Source organism: Schistocerca nitens, chromosome 1 (genome assembly GCF_023898315.1).
Source record: "Schistocerca nitens isolate TAMUIC-IGC-003100 chromosome 1, iqSchNite1.1, whole genome shotgun sequence".
Classification (NCBI taxonomy): domain Eukaryota; kingdom Metazoa; phylum Arthropoda; class Insecta; order Orthoptera; family Acrididae; genus Schistocerca; species Schistocerca nitens.
Genome location: NC_064614.1, coordinates 479118101 through 479133636, shown reverse-complemented (window position 1 = coordinate 479133636; position 15536 = coordinate 479118101). Strand labels below are relative to the sequence as shown.

General features: G+C 39.2%; 1 protein-coding gene across 1 annotated transcript in view; it reads left to right on the top strand.

Moving 5' to 3' along the window:
• Positions 1–3543: 3543 nt before the first annotated feature.
• The window catches only part of LOC126252119 (WD repeat-containing protein 11-like), a 226656-nt gene continuing 214663 nt past the window's right edge, over positions 3544–15536 (top strand). The window contains exon 1 of the mRNA XM_049952988.1: positions 3544–3765. The gene's annotated coding sequence lies outside the window, so the exon portion shown is untranslated. The remainder of the gene's footprint in view (positions 3766–15536) is intronic.

Sequence of the window (15536 nt, the reverse complement as noted above, 5' to 3'; positions counted from 1 at the left end):
GCTGGCATTAAAAGTGCATAAGAAAAATATGGACAGAAAAGCTTGTCTTAAAAAAAAAACAAGTTGCATAAAAAAAATTCCATATGTCAAATGTAAAATGTAGGATATAGAAGTAAATTGACATCCTTATGAGGAGAATTGTGCCAGTTTCAATTATACTCTTTGAAAAACTGTCATCATAAAATGTCTAATTCTTGCTAATCAGTTGGTCATTAAGACTAACGAATGTAGCTACATTAGAGGGTTTTTGAATGTCCAGTTCTCCTAGCAAAGTCAGCTTTTTCTTCTTGACTGCATGATTCGGTGATATTTTAGTGCAGGTTCTGTGTGTGGGCTAGCTGTTACCTGGTCAGTTAACGAAGAATTATTTGTAATTGCCTCATTTTTACGAGCATAATCTCCTAAAATATCGTTCTGAACATCCGGCCAGTCTGTCCTTTGTCTGAAATAGGACATTGAGTGTATGTTAATTTATAAATGTAAAACAAGAGAATTTGTCTTTACATGGCTGCTCATTATGTATAAGTTGATACTGGATTTTGTCATGAGTGGTGTAAGGTATTTTAACCTTATATTTCCTGACCAGCCTAGGGAGCTGACGGGAAATGCTACCCAGGAACGGTCGTAGAACAGACTGTGTTTTTGCATTTAAGTGTTAGCACCTCTTAAATTACCACAGTTGTCTACTTTTTGTTTGTACAACTTACCAACAATGTTTGGGTTATATCCATTACTACTAGCAACGAACTGTAAATTGGATTGTTCATGGTCAACAGCAGCTGAGGTTAAAGGAAAATCATATAGGTGGCCTATCATGGCTCCATGGGAACTCATTTTGTGCTGATATGGATGACATGATGGCCCATGGGTTATTGAGCCGCTGGTGGTTGGCTTACGAAAGATCTCAGAAGTAATTTCATTATTGGCGAGCTGAAGCTTTACATTCAGATAATTTAGCACTTTGTCTGTGTATCTTTCACTAAAGATATATTATCCAAAGGGCCATCAAGTACAATGAGTACATCGTCGTCATAAGGGCGATAAAATAAAATTATTTTTGGAGAGACCAGAAGCTTGCTGAGAGTATTTACATTCTAGACTGTTCACAAATACCGATCGAGGTGGCGCAGTGGTTAGTACACTGGACTCGCATTCGGGAGGACGACAGTTCAATCCCACATCCATCCATCCTGATTTAGGTTTTCCGTGATTTCCCTAAATCGCTCCAGGCGATTGAAAGGGCACGGCCGACTTCCTTCCCCATCATTCCCAAACCTGAAGAGACCAATGACCTCGCTGTCTGTTCTCCTTCCCCAAACAACCCCAACCCAACCCAACTGTTCACAAAAACCTCTGCCAGACAGCCAGCGAGACAGTTGCCCAGAGCCAGCCTGTCAACTTGCTTGTACATGGAATTATTGAAAGAAAAGTAATTGTAGCATGTTACCAATTTAAGAAGTAAAGTTAGTTCTCTAATCTCATCAGTAGTTAATTGACCATTAGAACACAGGTTTGCTTGGATAACACCGATCATCTCGTCAACGGTAATGTTAGTCTACAAATTTTTTGTATCGAGAGAAGTAGTTTTTGAATTAATTCTTTCTTATTCGAAATAGAAAAATTTTTATTGTATACAAATGCTTTACTTATTATTTGCAGCAGAAAACTACACTGTGGGTTCACCCAGATTTCCTATTAAATTCACAATCTGGCGAATTGAAAGCTCTCTTTATCGGTCTTAATTTATGTGCAAAGTGCTGGTGCTCTTGGGTTCATTGCTTTTATTCTGTAGAAATTCTCAGGACTGATAATATTACCTCATTCAAGAAGAGACGTCCTAACAGCCTTACTATAAGGATTAGTTAGATAATGATGAACTGTGTTATGTTGTTCTCTTGAAAAAGCTTTTTTCTGTCTTACCAACATAATTTCTTTTATAGATGACACCAACAGTACTACCTTTGTCTGCCCTGACAATTAAATCTTTGTAACCTCTAAGTTTTTTCTTAATTGACTTCATCACATACAGATCTCCATTTGGTGTCTTACTTTGTACTACATTTTCTATAAGGTCACTGGCTTTAAAAGCCAACTTACATACATCTTCCCTAATGTCAAGTATGTTTTCATGTACTATTTTAAAGTCAGGTACAATGCTAGTGACCATTTTCTCTTGTAATCAGGATTGCAAATTATGTTCAAACCCTTTGTTTAAGAACTGTTCTTGCTGAGCATTAAAGTTAATTGATGTTAAATTGACCACTTTTTCAACAAAGGGGTCAGAAACTACCATTTTTATGAATATTCCTGCAAATGGTTTCTAGTAGACCTACTGCAGCTGTTGGATCTTAGAGTAATGCCTAAGTACAAATGGACGGCTGCTGTTTCAAATAGAGATATTCAACACTCTCATTAAATCATCTAATTCCGAATGACTGAACAAGCTCTGGTTTCAGTCTGTTGCAGAAAGCTATGTCTGTGGTGTAGATTACACACATGTAATTAATGAATGTGATGTAATATGTCACTAACTAATTGAATAAAATTAATTATGAAAATGCAATTAAGTTTACTTCAAAAGCGAATGTGTTCAATATCTTGACATTTTTGGTTCAGATGCAGCAACATTTGTGGAACTGGTTTCTTCTCTGCCAGGAAAAACAGTTTTTTTGCTTTTGTCGTTTTTTTGTCACATCTGTGTGGTTCTCCCTCCAGCTACTGTTGCAGTGGCTAATTCTGTATGTTAAATTATGTAGGTATCGCATACTAAACAAGTTTCCTACTTTACACATTCACTAAATTTACCGGAAATGTACCGAAGGAAGCATCATGTTGTTGAGTATGATGACGACCCCTTTCTGTAACAGGTCGGATCTTCTGCTATTTACTAGAATATTTTTATTCTTAAAAAAAAGCTATTCATAGTAAATATCTCTTGGTTACAAGAGAATCGTTAATAAAATGTATCGTAATGTACCGTTGAATACCTCCCTTACGAAATCGAAGAAAGACAAATGTGGTGTCTTCTTATTGTAGTTGGTACAATTTATTGCACTATTGACCGTCCCGTATGTAAAAACAATCCACTATGAAAGATGACGATTCATTTTCGCTTTCACAAGTTCCAGCCTAACTCAATAGTATCACGTACTGGCCGCTTGGCAGAGTGCTATAGTACTGGCTACTGGGTAACAAAAACGATACGGATTGACGCGAGTGTATATGTGGTACTGCCATGGATTTATGTCTTCCTTCTCTATTCTCCGTGTAATACTATCTTCTTCGACGCGACTTGCAGTACGGTACAAGGCCGGCACGAAATGTAATTTAACAGTACGAAATAAATATCTAATCAAGTCACTTATAAACGCAGAAGCCTCCGTATTCTTGGCACACAGGCCTAGTCACGCACACGCCTAAATGCTTGCGCAATCATGCATAACTAAATTTCGAGCAATCAGCTGTTTGTACAGTGCAAATGCTTGCGCAAACTTATGCTACAGACGCATGCTCCAGAGTTGTTGGGCAAGCACGCTTGCGCATCTGTTCTTGTCAAGCACGGAAACATGTTTGTTTTCAGTCAGGCTGAGATAGTGGCTGGGAGTAGATGGAAGGCATGTCAGTTCAGTTTGTGTACAGTTTGGGTCGTACAGTGTAGTTAATAACGTACCACTTGTGTTCAACACTCATATTCCGCTATAAGATTATAACCAAATGACTGAAAAAGTAAATGTATAGTATGACCTAAAATTGTTTTCAAGAAAAGTGAGTAGAACTCTTTGGTTGTAAACTACTTGTTAGAAGTATTTTGGCGATCACTCTGCCAGTGATTGGTGCTGCACTGTATGACAGCGTGTCATTTTCAGGACATGAATTTTCAGATAGTAACATTTGGTTGTAGTAGCCCAGACGCATGATGTGATTTAGTTCCGCTACTGTTGTCGTATAAAGTTATGCCGTTACCTTGGTTCTCATAGACAGTTATGGTCCAGATACAGTTATCGTCCAGATTATTATGCTTTCTCCACATTAACACGTTTTTCAGACACTGTTTGTAACATAATTTCCACAACAGAATTTCCTGCGCCTTACATTATTCTATGTGGTGATTTTGAGTGGCTTTATCATGTATGCCCGCCCTTAACACTAACACAAATGAAGCTATGTTATTGCAGTCGTTTTTTGGCAAGACGTAACAATTCCAATGATACAAATACATAGGTCGGCCCGAAAATAATGGATGATACCTAGGGATCCCTGTATTAACTGCAGAGTCTATGATACTACTTCCTCTTAACACAACTAAACCAAGACTTTGAGCCATGCTATGGATCATTCTGTCACTACAACTTATATTCCTCAAGCTAATATAGATGCAAAAGAGTTATTGTCAGTGAAATGTTCTTTCTGTTTGCGAAAGCATGATGTAGTGTGCAATGTTAACATTACATAATGGTACGAAGCCGACATCTAGCATTGTAGGTTCAGTTCACCCTTTGTTATGTAAGAATAATTACTGAAAAAATCTCAAATAGTCTGAAAATCCTAAGTTGTCATTCACGTCATTTTACAGATGATTTGTAGTATCTCTAAAAAATTGTATAAGTTCCCACTTGTCAGCATGCTACTGCAATGAGATTCCAATATATATGAAGACAGTTTTCAAAACTGTCAGTTGGACCATGTACCGCAGAAAGGTGGGTTGAATTGTGTTGTATGTGGAAGCCAAGCAGTTTGTTAAGTGCTACTTGTCCACTGACCATTTTAATGTTCATTAAGGTACACTTGGCACAAACTAATTCTAGCAATTAGCAAGAAGATGATTGTGGGTGAAGTAAATTCCTTGGTGGACTGTTAGTAGCATGTGATGCAAGTAATTCTGTTGACGTCTATTAAAATAGTTGACAAACTTTTAAGAAGCAGTTAATGCATAAATAAAGAGAAAGGCACCCAGTATCATCTAGCCTCGAAAAAAAACCACATCCTCTACCAATTCTTCGATTACCTATCATTGTGTCCTGAGGCGAGGGATATCCTACCCACGTCCCCCAAAGTGGTGTTACGCTGGCCACCCAACCTACAGAATGTTGTTGCCCACACCTATTCCAACCCTACTCCCAATCTTGCACCCCATAGGTCACTCCTTTGGGGTCGGCCCAGATGCAAGCCCTGTCCCATACACCCATGTACCACATTCTACTGCAGTGCCGTCACTGGCATTTCCATAAAAGGCAAGGCCACATGTGAAAGCAGCCATTTTATATATCACAGTGAAAAACAATCAATTTTTGACAAAATAATTTAATTGGCTAGATAAAAAATCTACTCACAAATAGGTGGCAGAACACACACATAAAAGAAAGTTATAATGAGGCAAGCTTTTGGAGCCAGTGACTCCTCCTTCAGGCAGAAAGATTGAAGGGGAAGGAAAATGACTGGAGGTCTAGGAAAAGGGATAGATTTCAGGAAATTCATCCAGAACCACAGGTTAGAGGAGACCTACTGGATGGGATAAGAAGGAATATATTTCCTTCACATCCCGTCTGGTAAGTCTTCCCCGACCCGTGGTTCTGGGTGACTTTTTTGAAATCTACTCCTTTTCTGAGGCCTGCAGTCCTTTTCCTTCACCCTTCTTCCTTCCCCTTAAACCGTTCTGCCTGAAGGAGGAGCCACTGGCTTTGAAAGATTGCCCAATTATATCCTTTTTTTATGTGTGTGTTCTGCCGCCATTTTATTTATCAGCTATGCTGCAATTACTGTACAGCATTCTGTGTTGGCATAACAAGTAACAAACTGTTCACTTGCATGAATGTCTACTGCCAAACTGTTGCAAACCACAAACTTGACCATCCGGTTGCTGAACATGTTGCACATCACAAGAGAAATGACTTCAACAACTGCTTCACTATGTGAACGATTTGGATACTCTCTTCCAACAGTAACTTCTCTGAACTATGCAGATGGAAAATGTCTCTCCAGCACGTCCTGCACTCTCACAGTCCCACTGGCCTAAACCTCAGCTAACCCGTCTTGCCTTTTTCCTTCTCTATTATGTCCACATCACTCCTTCTCCGTTCAGATCATCCACTGTGCTCTCCCACTATCCCCCCCCCCCCCAACCCCCCCCCTACCTCCTCCCAAATCATGTGAACAATCTCCTTCTCTTCTTCTCCCTTTTGAAACCTCTCTTCCTTCACTTTCTCTTCACTTTCCCTCCCTCGTCCTCCTAATCTTTCTCTCCTTACCCCCCCCCCCTTCCCCTCCCTCCCCCCATCCTCTTTTTCCCCTTCCACCTCAGTCCCTCTCCTTCTTCCTATACCTCTTTTCATTTTACTTTCTGTACTCTTTTATTCTTCCAAAGGCCTGCCTCTTTCCCCCTGCCGTCTCTATGCATCATTCCCAACCCTCTCCCACCTCTATCAGCTCAAGCATCTGGTTTCAATAATTGAGTGTCAATAATTAGTCTTGTCATGACCACAGAAGTGTGTGTGTGGGTGGTTGTCTCTGTGGATATGTGTACTACTGTTAGAAAAATAGCTAGTGCTGAAAACTAGTGTGAATGCTGTTTTCTGTGCTCCATGCATCGATCTGCTGTAGGTTAGTGGTGACTTTTCTCTTATTTTACTTATTGCTTCATCCAGGAATTCTATTATTGTTAAGAAGCAGTTAATTAATTAATTGTATGGCAAATATCATGAAACATGTATACTTATACAATGATAAAATTAATATAGATCATATGCACATGTACATATTATATGCTAAACTTAGTTTCAAATTAATATCCAAGCATTGGATGTACTCAATCATGCCATCTGTTGCTGCAAGGAAATTGGTGAAGGGGTCCCATGTAGGCTTCATTTGGACATTTTATCACAATGTTTCAGGTTGTTTGCTTTGCGGCTCTGCAGTCACATTGTGGAGATGGTACCTTCCCCTGACTTTGGCACTTTTTGTTGTGGTCAGTGCTTATTCAGTTTAATGTCATACGTACATTGTGTGATTGGTTGAAATCGGGAGGCTTATCTGTGATCATGAAACGTTAACATTATTGTGGGCACTGGTCTTGCCAGTGTTGTTTTCAGGCATTGTGAACTTCAAAGTCTGAGTTTATCAGTTCTTTAGCAGTGACTAATAGTGGTATTCTTGTTGTCAGTCTTCTGCGAACCAGATCAGCTACGTCATTACGTACAGCTAGTTTAGAGTTGTTGTTAATTTATGATACTCTCTATGGATGGCATTTATATATTGTATCTTTGCTGGTGGTATATGGCTTAAGAAGGGCAGCAGTGCAGTAGGTATGGAATTTACTCTGCTGCTTATAGTGAGCTTAGTGTCATTTAGTACCATGTCAGTCTTGTACATAAGTGAGGTGTTAATCCAGTATTCTGCCACCAAATGGACGAGCCCAACTGCTGATGTCTGAAGCATATTTGCGTTGGAGCCCAAGGGGTGCCGCACAGTTTAGTCGTTGTCCTTATTCACTTGTGATCTCTGTCAGATGCTCCTTGTGAGAGTGAGTCCTATCCAGTGTGACTCCTAGATATTTAGGGTAGTTCTTATGGTTGAGATAGTTTCCTTTGAAGTTGAAATTAAGCTCTCTTTTGTTGAGCAGTTACAGAAATGAATGCATGGTACTTCCATCTTAGTTGTGTTCAGCTACAGTCTCTATTTATGAAAGTAGACACTCAGCTGCCTTAAGTCAGACCTCAAGCCGTCTTCGGTGACCTCGAATGATTCATGTCGTTCAGCTATAGCCCAGTCAACCATATAGATGAACTTCCTGGACCTTGTGTTTGGCATGTCTTCACTATAATGACTGAAGAAAAGTGGGGCAGCCCGTTGTGTATTTTGGTTGAGCTAATCATTAACTGGTAATTATTTTGAAAGCTTTTTTGTGAATGTGTTATCAATGAGACAGATAACACGGCTGCACAGAATTATCCAAATTTGTTTGTACAACATCCTTTGTATTCTTTCCTTCTCATTCCGTGCAGTAAGTCTCCCTGACCAGCGCTTCTGGGTGACTATCCCGAAATCTACCCCTTTTCCTAGACCTCACCAGTCCCTTACCTTCACCTCTCTTCCTTCCCCTTCAACCCTTCTGCCTGAAGTAGGAGCCACTGGCTCCAAAAGCTTGCCTAATTTCAACCTTCTTTTATGTGTGTGTTCTGCTACTGCTTGGTGAGTAGATTTAATATCTTTTCATTTTAATTATTCTGTCAAAATTGATTGTTTTTGTTGTTATAAACAGCATCATAATCTCCATTGAAATTCTATGAAAGCAGTTGATGATTTTTGATTTTCTTGACAGCTTGCCTCTGTATGAGAGAGTACCTGGTCTATGCAGTCTCTAGCAGGTGGAAATCTTACTTGTTCATCTGGGATTGGTTCCAATATTTTTGGGCTCAATCTGTTGCATGAGTCTCTCAAGCAGCATGTATGTGGTGCTGAGCAATGAAATTGCTCAATAGCTCTTTAGTTGGTCACTTGGTTTTTTCTGGCTTAATCAATGTGGTGATATTTGAATCCTTCACCCTTTCACACACATTGCCCCCCCCCCCCCCCACACCCATTGCCATCACATTTGTATATAGAAATGTGAAAGCCATTTTGTGGTGTAGGTCCCTTATTGTAGAAGTAATTTCATATGTATTCTGTTGGGTCCAGTTGCCTTGCCTGCCTTTATAATCTTATGTGCTTCTGTGACTCTGACAGTGGAATATTTGGAGGAATACCAGTCTAAAGGGGCACTGTTTGTCATTGATGCACAAAGTTAATGTTGTATTGTTCTTGAATGAGCTCTTTCTCTCGACATTCTGGGTGTCACTGTATATGGGCTGCAATCCTATTTGCAGAAACACCTGTGGTGCTATGATTTATTTCATTGGCTTCAGATAGTTTTTGGAGTGCCCAGGTCTTCCTGGAAAGTGCTTTGAAATCAAGTAATTCAATGGTTTCCATTCATTTTTCTCACTGTGCATCATCTAGGCTTTGCATCAAGTCATCTGTAGTTGCAGGGTCTGTGCTGTTGAGAAATTTCTGATACTGGCTTTTGCACTTTCTATCCCGTCCCACTAGATATTGTTTGCAGTACCCCTCCGAGTAGTTGCTTTTTCTGAGCTTTCTGTGGTGCTTGTGAATCTCTCATAACTAATGGCTGCTGGGGCAGGATTCCACCCTACGCACATGGAAGATGCAGATGGAATTAGGATACATGACTGGCATCTAATGTGGACACTCAGCATTTATGGAAATATGGTGATATGAGATTTTATTCTTAATTTTCTAGTCACTAAGTATTGGCCCCAATTGTCGATAGATATCATTTACAGCATTATAGTTTTGCTTCATTAATTCCTGTTTGAGTGCCTGTAACAGTCCTGTTTCATGGTTGACCATACATTTTTACATTAAATATGACATAGTGATCATTACACTTATATCTGTACTCTGTAAACTGTGAGGTGCATTGTAGAGAGTACTTCCCATTGTACCAGTTATTAGACCTTCTTTCCATTTCATTCACACATGGACTGCACTGTAGTTAGTCTAACTGTGTCCTCACAATCCCTATGGGAACAATATGTTGGAAGCAGTGATACATATGAAGACTGGTCATTTAAAGCTGCTTCTTGTTATTTTGTACGTAGCCTTTCTCAGGATAGTTTGCCTCTATCTTCACGTGTCCTCCATTTAAGTTTCTTTAGCATTTCTGGGATGCTCTCATATGGATCACATCTACATCTATGTGATTACTCTGCTACTCACAATAAAGTGCCTGGCAGAGGGTTCAATGAACCATCTTCATGCTGTCTCTCTACCGTTCCACTCTCGAATGACACACGGAAAAATAAGCGAGCCCTGATTTCTCTTATTTTATCGTGATGATCATTTCTCCTTATGTAGGTGGGTGCCAACAGAATGTTTTCGCAATCGGAGGAGAAAACTGGTGATTGAAATTTCATCAGAAGATCCCATCGCAACGAAAAACGCCTTTGTTTTAATGGTTGCCACTCCAATTCACATATCATGTCTGTGACACTATCTCCCCTATTTCGCGATAATACAAAATAAGCTGCCCTTCTTTGTGCGTTTTTGATGTCATCCGTCAGTTCCACCTGATGCGGATCCCACACTGCACAGCAATACTCCAGAATAGGGCGGACAAGCGTAGTGTAAGCAGTCTTTGGTAGACCTGTTGCACCTTCTAAGTGTTCTGCCAATGAATCACAGTCTTTAGTTTGCTCTACCCACAATATTATCTATGTGATCGTTCAAATTTAGGTTATTTGTAATAGTAATCCCTAAGTATTTAGTTGAATTTACAGCCCTCGGATTTGTGTGACTTATCGTGTAATCAAAATTTAGCTGATTTCTTTTAGTACTCAAGTGAATAGCTTCACACTTTTCTTTATTCAGGGTCAATTGCCACTTTTCACACCATACAGATATCTTATCTAAATCATTTTGCAAGTAATTTTGATCATCTGATGACTTTACAAGACGGTAAATGACAGCACCATCTGCAAACAATCTAAGACATCTACTCAGATTGTCTCCTATGTCATCAATATAGATCAGGAACGATAGAGGACCTATAACACTTCCTTGGGGAAAGCCGGATATTACTTGTGTTTTACTCGATGACTGTCTGTCTATTACTATGATCTGTGACCTTTCTGACAGGAAATCACTAATCCAGCCGCACAACTGAGGCGATACTCCGTAGGCACACAGTTTGGTTAGAAGACGCTTGTGAGGAACGGTGTCGAAAGCTTTCTGGAAATCTAAAAATATGGAATCAATTTGACATCCCCTGTTGATAGTACTTATTACTTCATGAGTATAAAGAACTAGTTGTGTTTCACAAGAATGACATTTTCTGAATCCGTGCTGATTATATGTCAATAAATCGTTTTCTTCGAGGTACTTCATAATGTTTGAATATGGTATATGTTCTAAAACCCTACTGCAAATCGACGTTAGTGATATAGGCCTGTAATTCAGCGGATTACTCCTACTTCCCTTTTTGGGTATTGGTGTGACTTGAGCAGTTTTCCAGTCTTTAGGTACAGATCTTTCTGTGAACGAGTGGTTGTATATAATTGCTAAATATGGCGCTATTTTATCAGCATACTCTGAGAGGAACCCGAGTGGTATACAATCTGGACCGGAGGCCTTGCCTTTATTAAGTGATTTAAGCTGCTTTGTTACACCGAGGATATCTACTTCTATGTTTCTCATCTTGACAGTTGTTCTTGATTGGAATTCATTAATATTTACTTCGTCTTCTTTGGTGAAGGAGTTTCGGAAAACCGTGTTTAATAACTCTGCTTGAGTGGCACTGTCATCAGTGACTTCACCATTGTTATCGCACAGTGAAGGTATTGATTGCATCTTGCCACTGGTGTGCTTTATATCAGATACATCTATGACTGTTCATGCTACCCTTCTCTGTATACAATAAACATCTCCTGTTAGTCTGTTTGCTACAGGTCCCACACACCTGAGCATTATTCTATGGTTGTCACACGAGTGTTTTATAAGCAACCTCCTTTGTACACTGCTTTTCGTAATAAGCTAAAGTCTGACACCTGTCTTAACCTATGATTGACCATATTTGACTGTTCCATTTCATATCCCTACACATTGCTACATCCATTGTGACTCATTGACAATATAGGTCTAGGAAACTACATTTTTTTCATTTTGTGAAGTGTGCCGTTTTCATTTCTCAACATTTAAATCTTTGCACCACTTTGAGATACTATCAAGATGTAAGTGAATATTTGTGCAGCACTTTGCAGACAGTAGTGTGTTACAGATAACCACAACATCTGTGAAAATTCAGGAATTACTGTTAATATTATCTGCAAAGTCATTAATATACAACATGAACAGCAAGGTTTCCAACACACTTCCCTGAGCCTATCTGAAGTTACTGCACATTTGTTGACGGCTCTCCATATGAGGCAACATTACACGTTCTTCCTACTAAGTAATCTTCACTTCAGTCACAAATTTCACTTTATACCCCATACAATTATACTTTTGATTATTAGCATAGGTGTAATAATAAGTCAAATGCTTTTCAGAACTCAAGAAATACGCATCTGCCTGACTACCCTGATCCCTGTCTTTCAGGATGTCATGCGAGAAAAGTGAGAGTTGGGTTTCTCATGATCGGAATTCATAATGGTTGGCATGGAGGAGATTGTTTGGTACAAGATACCCCATTATGCTTACCCTCAGAATATGTTCTAAGATTCTACAAGAATTGGATGGTAGTTTTGTGATTCGCTTCTGCTACCCTCCTTGTAGGCAGGTGTGACTGGTACTTTATTCCAACTACTTGGCGTGATTTTTTTGTCAGAGGGATCTGCTACAGATTATGGTTAAAAGAAGGGACTAACTCGGCTGTAAATTTGGTATAGAATCTGATAGGGATTCCATCGGACCCTGGAACTTTGTTCAGTTTTGGCAATTTCAGCTGTTTGTCAACAATACTTATTCAAAAATGTATCTCACTCATCTTTCCAATGGTATGAGAGTTAAATTGGGGGAGTATTCTTAGATTTTCCTTTGTAGAGGAACATTTGAAAATGTAGCTCAGCAGCATTTCTACTTTTGCTCTGAAATCCTCAGTTTCCGTTCTTGTCTCACCCATGAATTCCTGGACACACCACTAACTCTTTACATGTAAGACTAGAATTTCTTTTGGATTTTGTAAGAGATAATTCAGTAGGATTCTGCTACGGTAGCCTTTGAAGGCTTCATTCATTGCCCTCTTCACAACCAGAATTGTTTCATTCATCATCGCTCTGCTAATCACACACTTGGCTCCTTTGGGGAAGATGCTGGGAGTGAAGCTTCCAATTGGTGTGTAACACGTTGGCTGCTGGGAAAGCCCCACAAGAAATGAATGTGTAATGGGTTAAGGAGTCATCAGAGTAAATGGAGTTTGTGGTGAGCTGTGATAAAGACCAGGTACAGCATCTCCGCACAGACCAGTAAATAATTTTAACAATAACAATCCACAACACCACAGACGAATCAGCACTATATTCAAAATGGGTACTTATTGCTACAGTCCACAGTGCTGTTATGTGGGTAAGGTTGACAATGACTGTAAACTTTCCAGACTGGCACAAAATCAGCCATGTTTCACCAATCAGTGAAGGGACAAGTTTTCAAAGAAGGCATTTAATAATGTTTTGCAGGACATCTTGTCATACCACTAGTTCAAGCTTTAATTTCCGCAATTGGTCATTGGATGATTGAAGTCTCCTCAGATGATGACAGTACAATTGGGGAACTTATGTTTATTTTATTTTTTTATTTTATTTATTTATTTATTGTTCCGTGGGACCACATTTAGGAGAAGTCTCCATGGTCATGGAACGAGTCAATACAGGAAATTATAATACAATTGTAGAAACAGAATGAAATGAAATATAAGAAACATATTCAGGCAACAAGTCGTTAGTTTAAATAAAGAAAATCAAGAATGTAACACTGGAATTTGCTTAATTTTTTAGCTCTTCCAGGAGCTCCTCGATAGAATAGAAGGAGTGAGCCATGGGGAAACTCTTCAGTTTAGACTTAAAAGTGTTTGGGCTACTGCTAAGGTTTTTGAGTTCTTGTGGTAGCTTATTGAAAATGGATGCAGCAGAATACTGCACTCCTTTCTGCACAAGAGTCAAGGAAGTGCATTCCACATGCAGATTTGATTTCTGCCTAGTATTAACTGAGTGAAAGCTGCTAACTCTTGGGAATAAGCTAATATTGCTAACAACAAACGACATTAAAGAAAATACATACTGTGAGGGCAATGTCAAAATTCCCAGACTATTGAATAGGGGTCGACAAGAGGTTTTCGAACTTACACCACACATAGCTCGAACAGCCCATTTTTGAGCCAAAAATACCCTTTTTGAATCAGAAGAATTACCCCAAAAAATAATACCATATGACATAAGCGTATGAAAATATGCGAAGTATACTACTTTTCGTGTTGAAATGTCACTTATTTCAGATACTGTTCTAATGGTAAATAAAGCGGCATTTAGTTTCTGAACAAGATCCTGAACATGGGCTTTCCACAACAACTGACTATCTATCCATACGCCTAGGAACTTGAACTGTTCCGTCTCGCTTATAGCATGCCCATTCTGTCTGATTAAAATGTCAGTTCTTGTTGAATTGTGAGTTAGAAACTGTAAAAACTGAGTCTTACTGTGATTTAGCATCAAATTATTTTCCACAAGCCACGAACTTATATCATGAACTACATTATTTGATAATGTTTCAATATTACACACAAGATCCTTCACTACCAAGGTGGTGTCATCAGCAAACAGAAATATTTTTGAATCACCTGTAATACTAGAAGGCATATCATTTATATAAATAAGAAACAGCAGCGGCCCCAGCACCAACCCTTGGGGAACGCCCCATTTAACAGTGCCCCATTGGGACTGAACATCATTACCACTCTCAATATTGCGGAGGATTACCTTCTGCTTTCTGTTCTTAAAGTAGGAGCCGAACCAATTGTAAGCTACTCCCCTTAATCAATAATGTTCCAACTTCTGCAGTAATATTTTGTGGTCAACACAGTCAAAAGCCTTCGTTAAATCAAAGAAAACACCTAACGTTCGCAACCTTTTATTTAATCCGTCCAAAACCTCACAGAGAAAAGAGACTATAGCATTTTCAGTTGTTAAGCCATTTCTAAAACCAAACTGTACATTTGACAGCAAATTATGTGAATTTAAATGCTGCAGTAACCTTGTATGTACAACCTTCTCGATAACTTTAGCAAACACCGATGGCATAGAAATAGGTCTATAATTGTCAACATTATCCCTGTCTCCCTTTTTATAAAGTGGCTTCACTACCGAGTACTTTAATCGGTCAGGAAACCGACCACTCCTAAAGGAAAAGTTACAGATATGGCTAAGTACTGAGCTAACATACGTGGAACAATACTTCAGTATTCTGCTAGATACCCCGTCATATCCATGAGAGTTCTTGGTCTTTAGTGATTTAATTATTAACTCAATCTCCCTCTTGTCAGTATCATGGAGGAGCATTTCAGGTAACAGTCTCGGAACACTTTTTTCGAAGAGTGCTATATGATTCCCTGTTGGGACTAGGTTTCTATTTAGTTCACCTGCTATATTCAGAAAGTGATTATTAAGTACTGTACATATATGCGACTTATCAGTAACACGGACATCCCCACTACGCACTGATTCTATATTCTCGACCTGTCTCTGCAGACCAGCCACTTCCTTTACGACTGACCATATGGTTTTAATTTTATCCTGAGACTTAGCTATTCTATCTGCATACCACATACTTTTTGCCTTCCTAATACTTTTTTAAGCACCTTACAATACTGTTTGTAATGGGCTGCTGCATTTAGATTGTGACTGTTTCTAACGTTTTGATATAATTGCCACTTTGTTCTACAAGATATTCTTATCCCTTTAGTCAGCCACCCAGGCTGCCTGTTTGTGCTAGTACCC